The sequence below is a fragment of the Bubalus kerabau genome, chromosome 1 (assembly GCF_029407905.1).
Source record: "Bubalus kerabau isolate K-KA32 ecotype Philippines breed swamp buffalo chromosome 1, PCC_UOA_SB_1v2, whole genome shotgun sequence".
In the NCBI taxonomy this organism is placed as follows: domain Eukaryota; kingdom Metazoa; phylum Chordata; class Mammalia; order Artiodactyla; family Bovidae; genus Bubalus; species Bubalus kerabau.
Genome location: NC_073624.1, coordinates 199,882,156 through 199,891,803, shown reverse-complemented (window position 1 = coordinate 199,891,803; position 9,648 = coordinate 199,882,156). Strand labels below are relative to the sequence as shown.

Below are 9,648 nucleotides of genomic sequence, written 5' to 3'. Positions count from 1 at the left end.
CCAGACTCCTCTGTGCATGGAATTCTCCAGGCAAGAATACTGGAGTGGGTAGCCATTCCCTCCTCCAGGGGTCCTTCCCAACTCAGGGATTGAACCCACATCTCCCGTGTCTCCTGCATTGCAGACAGATTCTTTACCATCTGAGCCACCAGAGATTCTCCAGGCAAGAATCCTAGAGTGGGTTGCCATTCCCTTCTCCAGGGGATCTTCCTGACCCAAGGATTGAGCCCAGGTCTCCTGCATTATATGAAGATTCTTTACCATCTGAGCCACTAGGGAAACCCATGGGCACACGGTAAGTACAGATGTTATTAATATTGCATCCAAACATGTTATGTTTAGAAAAAGAAAGCCATGAAACTATTTCATCAAGTCGGCAACTGCAAAAATATCTGTACACAAAGTTTCTCTTCTATCACTGTCTGATAAAGGTATGAAGGGTCGGTAATTAAGAAAGACATAAAATGAAGTTTGACTTTAGCATTTTAGTTTTGTGGCCTTCTATTCCTCTGCTTTTTCTATGTCACTCTCCTATTGTAAGAGGCTAGTGTTTTCTGAAACCTCATAATAGCATATCCATTTATCCATTCAACCAACATTCATTGAATATCTACTATGGATAACACATGTTCTGCATACAGAAAACAATAGTAACTAAGATAGTAAAATCCATGCTCTCCTGGGACTTCATTCTAAAGTACATGATGGGGCTTTTCATGAAGATGGCGCCAAAGGCGAAGAAGGAAGCCCCTGCTCCTCCCAAAGCTGAAGCCAAAGCAAAGGCTTTGAAGGCCAAGAAAGCAGTGTTGAAAGGTGTCCACAGCCACAAAAAAAAGAAGATCCGGACGTCGCCCACCTTCCGGCGGCCCAAAACACTGCGGCTCAGGAGGCAGCCCAAATATCCTCGGAAGAGCACCCCTAGGAGAAACAAACTTGACCACTATGCCATCATCAAATTCCCCCTCACCACCGAGTCAGCCATGAAGAAAATAGAAGACAACAGCACACTGGTATCCACTGTGGATGTCAAGGCCAAAAAGCACCAAATTAACAGGCTGTGGAGAAGCTCTATGACATTGACGTGGCTAAGGTCAATACTCTGATCAGGCCTGATGGAGAGAAGAAGGCATATGTTCGACTGGCTCCTGACTATGATGCTTTGGATGTTGCCAACAAAATTGGCATCATCTAAACTGAGTCCAGCTGGCTAATTCCAAATATAAAAGTTTTCACTATATAAAAAAAATAAATAAATAAAATAAAGTATATGATGGGGTGGGGGAGGTGAAAATATGTAAGTAAACAAAGATCGTTGTAGATGGTGACAAGTTTTAGGATGGAAATGACAGACTGAAGAATAAAGGAGGACAGGGTAGACTACTTTAGTTGAGATAACAAGTCTCTCTGAGGAGGTGCTATCCAAGCTGAAATCTGAAGGAGGACACAGCCGTTCAAAGATCTCGGGAAACATCAAGTTCTGGGGCAAGAAGTAGCTGGTGCTTTGAGGAAACAGAAATGCACTGTGGCGAGAGTGGTGTGAGATGAGGCTGGCTAGAGAGGCAAGGACTGTTCTCCCAGGTCCATGTAGTTGAGGGTCAAGAGTTTGTTTACTGAATTTCACTCTAAATGTAGAGAGAAGCCATTTGAGGGCTTTGCATGGGGAAGGTAATGTAATATGAGTTACATTATTTTTAATTTATTTTTTTATTGAAGATAATTGCTTTACAGAATTTTGTTGTTTTCTGTCAAACCTCAACATGAACCAGCCATAGGTATACATATATCCCCTCCCTTTTGAACCTCCCTCCCATCTCCCACCCCATCCCACCCCATTAGATTGATACAGAGCCCCTGTTTGAGTTTCCTGAGCCATACAGCAAATTCCCACTGGCTATCTATTTTACATATGGTAATATAAGTTTCCATGTTGCTCTTTCCATATGTCTCACCCTCTCCTCTCCTCTCCCCATGTCCATATGTCTATTCTCTATGTCTGTTTCTCCATTGTTGCTTTGTAAATAAATTCTTCAGTACCATTTTTCTAGATTCCGTATATATGCATTAGAATACAATATTTCTCTTTCTGACTCACTTCACTCTGTATAATAGGTTCTAGGTTCATCCACCTCATCAGAAATGACCCAAATGCATTTCTTTTTATGGCTGAGTAATATTCCATTGTGTATATGTACCACAACTTATTTATCCATTCGTCTGCTGGTGGACATGTAGCTTGCTTCCATGTTCTAGCTATTGTAAATTGTGCTGCAATGAACAATGGGATACATGTGTCTTTTTTCAATTTTGGTTTCCTCGGGGTATATGCCTAGGAGTGGGGTTGCTGGGTCATATGGTGTTTTTATTCCTAGTTTTTTAAGGAATCTCCATACCATCTTTCATAGTGGCTGTATCAATTTACATTCCTACCAGCAGGCAAGAGCATTCCCTTTTCTCTACACCCTCTCCAGCATTTATTATTTGTAGACTTGTTGATGATGGCCATTCTGACTGATGTGAGGTGATATCTCATTGCAGTTTTTATTTGCCTTTCTCTAATAATGAGTGATGTTGAGCATCTTTTCATGTGTTTGTTAGCCATCTGTGTGTCTTCTTTGGAGAAATGTCTGTTTAGGTCTTTTCCCCACTTTTTGATTCGGTTGTTTGTTTTTCTGGCATTGAGTTGTATGAGCTGCTTGCATGTTTTGGAAATTAATCCTTTGTCAGTTGTTTAATTTGCTATTATTTTCTCCCATTCTGAGGGTTGTCTTTTCACCTTGCTTATAGTTTCCTTTGCTGTGCAAAACCTTTTAGATTTAATCAGGTCCCACTCGTTTACTTTTGTTTTTATTTCCATTACTCTAGGAGGTGGGTGTTCTTGCCTCGAGAATCCCAGGGATGGGGGAGCCTGGTGGGCTGCCATCTCTGGGGTCACACAGAGTCGGACACGACTGAAGCGACTTAGCAGCAGCAGCAGGAGGTGGGTCATAGAGGTGGGTCACAGCTTCAATTTCAGTGCTTATAATTGGGTTGTTAATAATTTCTATTTCTTCCTGGTTCAGTCTTTGAAGATTGAACTTTTCTAAGAATCTGTCCATTTCTTCCAGGTTATCCATTTTATTGCCATGTAGTTATTCATAATAGTAACTTATAATCCTTATTAAATCTTATAATCCTCTTATTTCTGCATTGTCTCTCCTTTTTCATTTCTAATTTTCTTGATTTGATTCTTCTCTCTTTTTTTCATCTAAGTCTGGCTAAAGGCTTGTCAATTTTGTTTATCTCCTCAAAGAACCAGCTTTTAGTTTTATTAATCTTTACTATTGTTTCTTTCATTTCTTTCTGCTTGAATCTTTATGATTTCTTTCCTTCTACTAATTTTAGGGGGTTTTTGTTCTTCTTGTTCCAGTTATTTTAGATATAAAGTTAGGTTGTCTATTCGATGTTTTTCTTGTTTCTTGAGGTAGAATTGTATTGCCATAAACTTCTCTCTTAGAACTGCTTTTGCTGCACACCATAGGTTTTGAGTTGTCATGTTTTCACTGTCATTTGTTTCTATAAATTTTTTTATTTCTCTTTGATTTCTTCAGTAACCTGTTGGTTATTTAGAAACATGTTGTTTAATCTCCGTGTGTTTGTGTTTCTTACACTTTTTTTTCTTGTAATTGATTTCTAGTCTCGTAGCATTGTGGTTGGAGAAGATGCTTGATATGATTTCAATTTTCTTAAATTTACTGAGGTTTGATTTGTGACCCAAGATGTGGTCTATCCTGGAGAATGTTCCATGTGTGCTTGAGAAGATGGTGTATTCTTCTGCATTCGGATGGAATGTCCTGAAGATATCAATGAGATCCATCTCATCTAATATATCACTTAAGACTTGTGTTTCCTTATTAATTTTCTGTTTTGATGATCTGTCCATTGGTGTGAGTGGAGTATTAAAGTTTCCTAGTATTCTTGTGTTACCGTCAGTTTCTCCTTTTATCTCTGATAGTGTTTGTCTTATGTATTGAGGTGCTCCTATTTTGGGTGTATAGGTATTTACAATTGTTATGTCTTTCTTTTGATTGATTCCTTGATCATTATGTAGTGCAGTTCCTTATCTCTTGTAACCTTTATTTTAAGGTCTATTTTGTCAGATATGAAGCTTGCTTCTCCAGCTTTCTTTTCCTTCCAATTTGCATGGAATATTTTATTCCATCCTCTCACTTTCAGTCTATCTGTGTCCTGAGGTCTGAAGTGGATTTCCTATAGACAGCATATATATAGGTCTTGTTTTTGTATCCATTCAGCCAGTCTGTGTCTTTTGGTTGAAGCATTTAATCCATTTACATTTAAAGTAATTATTGATATATATCTTCCTATTACCATTTTCTTAATTGTTTGGGGTTGATTTTGTAGATCTTTTTTCTTCTGTTGTATTTCTTGACTATATAAGTCCCATTAACATTTGTTGTAAAGCTGGTTTGGTGATACTGAGTTCTCTTAACTTTTGCTTGTCTGAAAAGCAAAAGTTTTATTTCTCCATCAATTCTGAATGAGATCCTTGCATGGTACAGTAATCTTGGTTGTAGAGTTTTCCTTTTCAGTACTTTAAATATATCCTGCCATTCTCTTCTGCCCTGCAGAGTTTCTGCTGAAAGATCAGCTGTTAAGTGTATGGGGTTTCCCTTGTATATTACTTATTGCTTCTCCCTTGCTGCTTTTAATATTCTTTCTTTGTGTTTAGTATTTGTTAGTTTGATTAGTATGTGTCTTGGCATGTTTCTTCTTGGGTTTATCCTGTATGGGACTCTGCTTCTTGGACTTGATTATTTCCTTTTCCATGTTAGGGAAATTTTCAACTATAATCTCTTCAAAATTTTTCTCATAACCTTTGTTTTTCTCTTCACCTTTGTTTTTCTCTTCTTCTGCTGCTGCTACTGCTGCTAAGTCACTTCAGTCGTGTCCAACTCTGTGCGACCCCATAGACGGCAGCCCACCAGGCTCCCCCGTCCTTGGGATTCTCCAGGCAAGAACACTGGAGTGGGTTGCCATTTCCTTCTACAATGCATGAAAGTGGAAAATGAAAGTGAAGTCACTCAGTCGGGTCCGACTCTTCGTGACCCCATAGACGGCAGCCCACCAGGCTCCCCCGTCCTTGGGATTCTCCAGGCAAGAACACTGGAGTGGGTTGCCATTTCCTTCTACAATGCATGAAAGTGGAAAATGAAAGTGAAGTCACTCAGTCGGGTCCGACTCTGTGTGACCCCATAGATGGCAGCCCCCCAGGCTCCCCTGTCCTTGGGATTTTCCAGGCAAGAGTACTGGAGTGGGTTGCCATTGGTTGGCGCATTTGATATTGTCCCAGAGGTCTTTGAGACTGTCCTCAGCTCTTTTCATTCTTTTTACTTTATTCTGCTCTTCAGAAGTTATTTCCACCATTTTATCTTCCAACTCACTGATTCATTCTTCTGCTTCAGATATTCTGCTATTGATTCCTATGATACTCCAACATAATTTCAGGAATTGTGTTGTTTGTCTCTGTATTCTTCTAGGTCTTTGTTAATTTATTCTTGCATTTTCTCCATTTTGTTTTCAAGGTTTTTGATCATCTTTACTATCATTATGCTTAATTAGATTTCATAGTGCCAATAAAATCAACAATTATAACAGAGGAGGGAAATAAAGGAAAAGAAAAAAGAAAAAATCCAAAAGAATCTACAGAACAAGTCAAAATATAAGAATAATACATGTTTTTCTTGAATCACTACTGTCAGTGTCATTTCCTTCACTGGGAGTCACAAGTCCACCTCACCTCCCTAGGATGCCCTCCAACACTGTGCTGATCTCTGGACCTGCTGTGGGGGCAGCTCATATTCTAATCTGGTCCTACTCCTCTGCTTGCTGCCTCCATGTCCACAGCTATCAGAACTAGTGTGTTTTCTTTTGTGGGAGCTCTCAATGAACTTTTATATACTCCATAGACACAGGGTCTGCCTAGTTGGTTGTGTGGATTTAATCTGCGGCTTGTACAGCTGGTGGGAGGGTTTTGGGTCTTCTTCCTTAGCCACACTGCCCCTGGATTTCAGTTGTGGTTTTATTTCCACCTCTACTTGTGGGTCGTCCACTAGGGCTTGCTCCTGAGGCTGCCCTGGAGGACTTGGGTTTGCCCCTGTGAGGGCGGGCTGTGGAGGTGATACAGCTGCTTGGGTCACATGGGTTCTGACAGCACCAGGTACTCATGGGAGTTGGCAGCTAAGGCAGCAGGAAATACAGTGCTCTAGAAGGGTATGGCAACCAATATTGGCCAATACATTCCATTATTCTTGCCTGGAGAACACCCCCACCCCTGCACCCTGACAGAGAAGCCTGGCAGACCACAGTCTACAGGGTCGAAAAGAATCAGACACTACCAAAGTGACCCTGCCTGTATAGACACAAGATTTTTTTGCTTGTGGTAGCTCTGCCCCAGTGAGAGTTGAGCGTGAAGGTGGCACAGCTGCTTGGCTTGTGGGGACCCTGGCAGCACCAAGTGTGCAGGGACATTGACTGCCTACACCTCAAAAGTTATGGGCCCATCAGAGTCTTTTTGTTTGTTTGTTTTTGAGCCTCTTGTAGCTGGTCATCAGAGGGCCTCTTTGGCCTGTCTTTCTCCATAGCTTTGCCCATTCAGGCAATTAGAGGGCTCCCTTGCCTGGGGTCTTGCTCTGTTGTTCGGGGTGTCAGGCACATAGAGGAGCCCCCCTGGCTGGGGTCCTACTCTGTAGATTGGCATGTCAGGCACTTAAAGGGGCACCCTGGGTGGGGTCCTACTCTGTAGTTCAGTGCATCAGGCATTTGATGGGCCAGCCTCTCTATTGTTCAGCAGCCGATGCTGGCGTGAGGGGAGAGAGAGGCTATGGTGATGGCTCACCCCCTACGCGTGACTCAGCAGTATCGCCTTGCTTCCATGGCTGCCCGGCTTTCCTCCGCAGGCATTTCCCACCACCGTCTCCTCCCTCACCTCCCCTTGATCTGTCTCTCCACAGTCAACAGCAGCCCTTGCCCTGGGATCGCTCCTTCAGTTCCCAGTCACTGCACCTTCCAGGGGATCTGTGTGCCTGTCCAAGGTATGTATGGCTGCAGCAAGGACTGTCTGATTCTCATTCCATTTAGGCTGCCACAGATCAGCTGTTTCACTCTCAGCCTTAAATGTTTTTCCTCTGACTCAGACAATTGCCCAGATGTGGGGATCAGACCCCAGCTTCAGTTCCCCCACCCGCTGAGGGCACGTCCAGTCCTACTAACACTCCTGTTTTCCCCCCAAGTTCCTTCATCCTACCGAGTTTTGCGTGGTTCTATAAATTCTTTCCCTCTGGTCAGTACTCCTGTCCGTTCTCAGCTGGTGTTCTGCATGCATTTTTGTGTCTGAAGGTGTATCCCTGATGTAACTGTGGAGAGAGAGGTACTCCACATCCACCTACTCCTCTGCCATCTTGTTCTGTCAATATGAGTTACATTTTTTATAAATATTATTTTGTTACTCTGTGGAGAATGAGTAAATAACTATTGCTTTTATGTCTGGATGACTTTCAATATAAACATTTCCACTTCTAGGCATTTACATTTGTCTGAGCTCAAATTATTTTGAATGGAATTTCTGGACTCAGGAAGCAAGTGCAAGCAGAAGTTTTGCCCTTGACCTCACTACCTGGGAATAAAGGAAACTGGCTTATTTGGGGTTCCTGGGTAGATGAAGTTAGCCTCCTATTCCATGTGTGCTTCCCAGAGAAGAAGACAGGGCAGTCCCCCAGCTCTGGTTCTTTAGGTTCATTCCTAGGAACGGCCAGCAACACTGGAATGTGCCCTGGAACGGTCTCTTTGGATTCAGGTACCAAGTGATGGGTCACAATGACCACTCCTTGTAACTCAGACCACCACTGAGTTGTCTCAGTTTCCTTCTTTATTCTGCTTTGCTACTGCCAGATACTGTAATTCTGAGTCTGTGTTCATTCTCTGCCTCCCATCCCCATGCTCTGCTACAAAAGGTACAGAGTGCTTACTATACCCTTCACTTTCCAGCACTCAGTCAGACGAGACATGTTCAGCTCTTAGCGTCATGATGCAAAGGAAGAAAAATGTGTTGCTCTCAAATCCTTCAAATGGAAGCATGAGTGACACCAGAACTTACTACTCTGTGGCCCATTTATTTGGTGTCACCTAAAGGAATAACTGTGCCTAAAAATTATTTCTTTTCTGATTGAGGAGATGGTTCCTTTAAATTGAACTTCAGGAGATACAACAAAGAGCAGTGAGAAGAGAGGGGGCCACCTGCACAGCCAAGAATGAAAGTGATAATAATAGCAATAACCAAAGGTATTTGAGCACTTAATCAGTAGCAAGTGAAATTATATATATTATGGAATTGAGTGCTCACAACAAACCTATGAGACAAGCACTGTTTTTCCTATTTAATAAAGAAAGCAAGGCTAAGACATGTTAAGTAGGTTGGCCAAAGTCACATAACTTTCAATAAGAAGAGTCAAGGGTCACACCCAGGCAGTCTATCCAAAGGCTACAATCTTTTTTTTAATATATTTTATTGAAGTATAGTTGATTTACAATGTTGTGTTAGTTTTTGCTTTACAGAAAAGTGATTGAATTATACATACATATGCATTCTTTTTCGTATTCTTTTCCATTATGATTTATCACAGGATATTGAATCAATTTCTCTGTGCAATACAGTAGAACTTTGTTGTTAATCCATTGTATATATAATACTTTGCATCTGTTAACCCCAACCTTCCAATCCATCCTTCCCTGCCCCCTCCCTTGGCAACTGCAAGTGTGTTCTCTGTATCTGAGTCTGTTTCTGTTTCATAGATAGGTTCACTTGTATCATATTTTATATTCCATATATAAGTGATATCATATGATATTTGTCTTTTTTCTGACTTTGCTTAGTATGATAATCTCTAGTTGCATCTCTGTTCCTGCAAATGGCAAGCTTTCATTCTTTTTCAAATTTTCATTTGATTTTCATTACACTGGGTCTTTGTTGCTGCTCACAGGCTTTCTCTTGTTGCAGTGAGTGGGGGCCACGCTTTGTTATGGTGCACAGACTCTAGGTGAACAGGCTTCAGTAGTTGCGGCATGCGGGCTCCGTAGTTGTGGTTTGCAGGCTCTAGAGCATGGGTTCCATAGTTGTGGCACACAGGCTTAGTTGCTTTGTGACATGTGAAATCTTCCTGGACCAGGGATCGAACCTATGTCCCTTGCACTGGCAGCCTAATTCTCACCACCACGGAAGGCTGAGTAATATTCCACAGTATATATGTATCACATCTTTATCCATTCATCTCTTGATGGACATTTAGGTTGCTTCCATGTCTTGGCTATTGTGAATAGTGCTGCTATGAACATAGGGGTACATGTATCTTTTTGAATTGTAGTTTTGTCTGAATATAGGCCCAGGAGTGGGATTGCTGGATCATGTGTCAACTCTGTTTTTAGTGTTTTGAGAAACCTCCTGCTCCCCATAGTGGCTGTATCAGCCTACATTCCACCAGTAGAGTAGAAGGGTTCCTTCAAAGGCTGTGTTCTTGCTCACTCTGATTTCTTTTAAAAAGTATGAAGATTTAGGACTTCTCGGTGGTCCAGTGGTTAGGACTCTGTGCTTCCACTACA

General features: G+C 41.7%; 1 pseudogene; it reads left to right on the top strand.

Annotated features, from left to right (window-relative positions):
- Window positions 1–702: 702 nt before the first annotated feature.
- LOC129642115 (60S ribosomal protein L23a-like) lies at window positions 703–1,225 on the top strand (annotated as a pseudogene).
- Window positions 1,226–9,648: the final 8,423 nt, after the last annotated feature.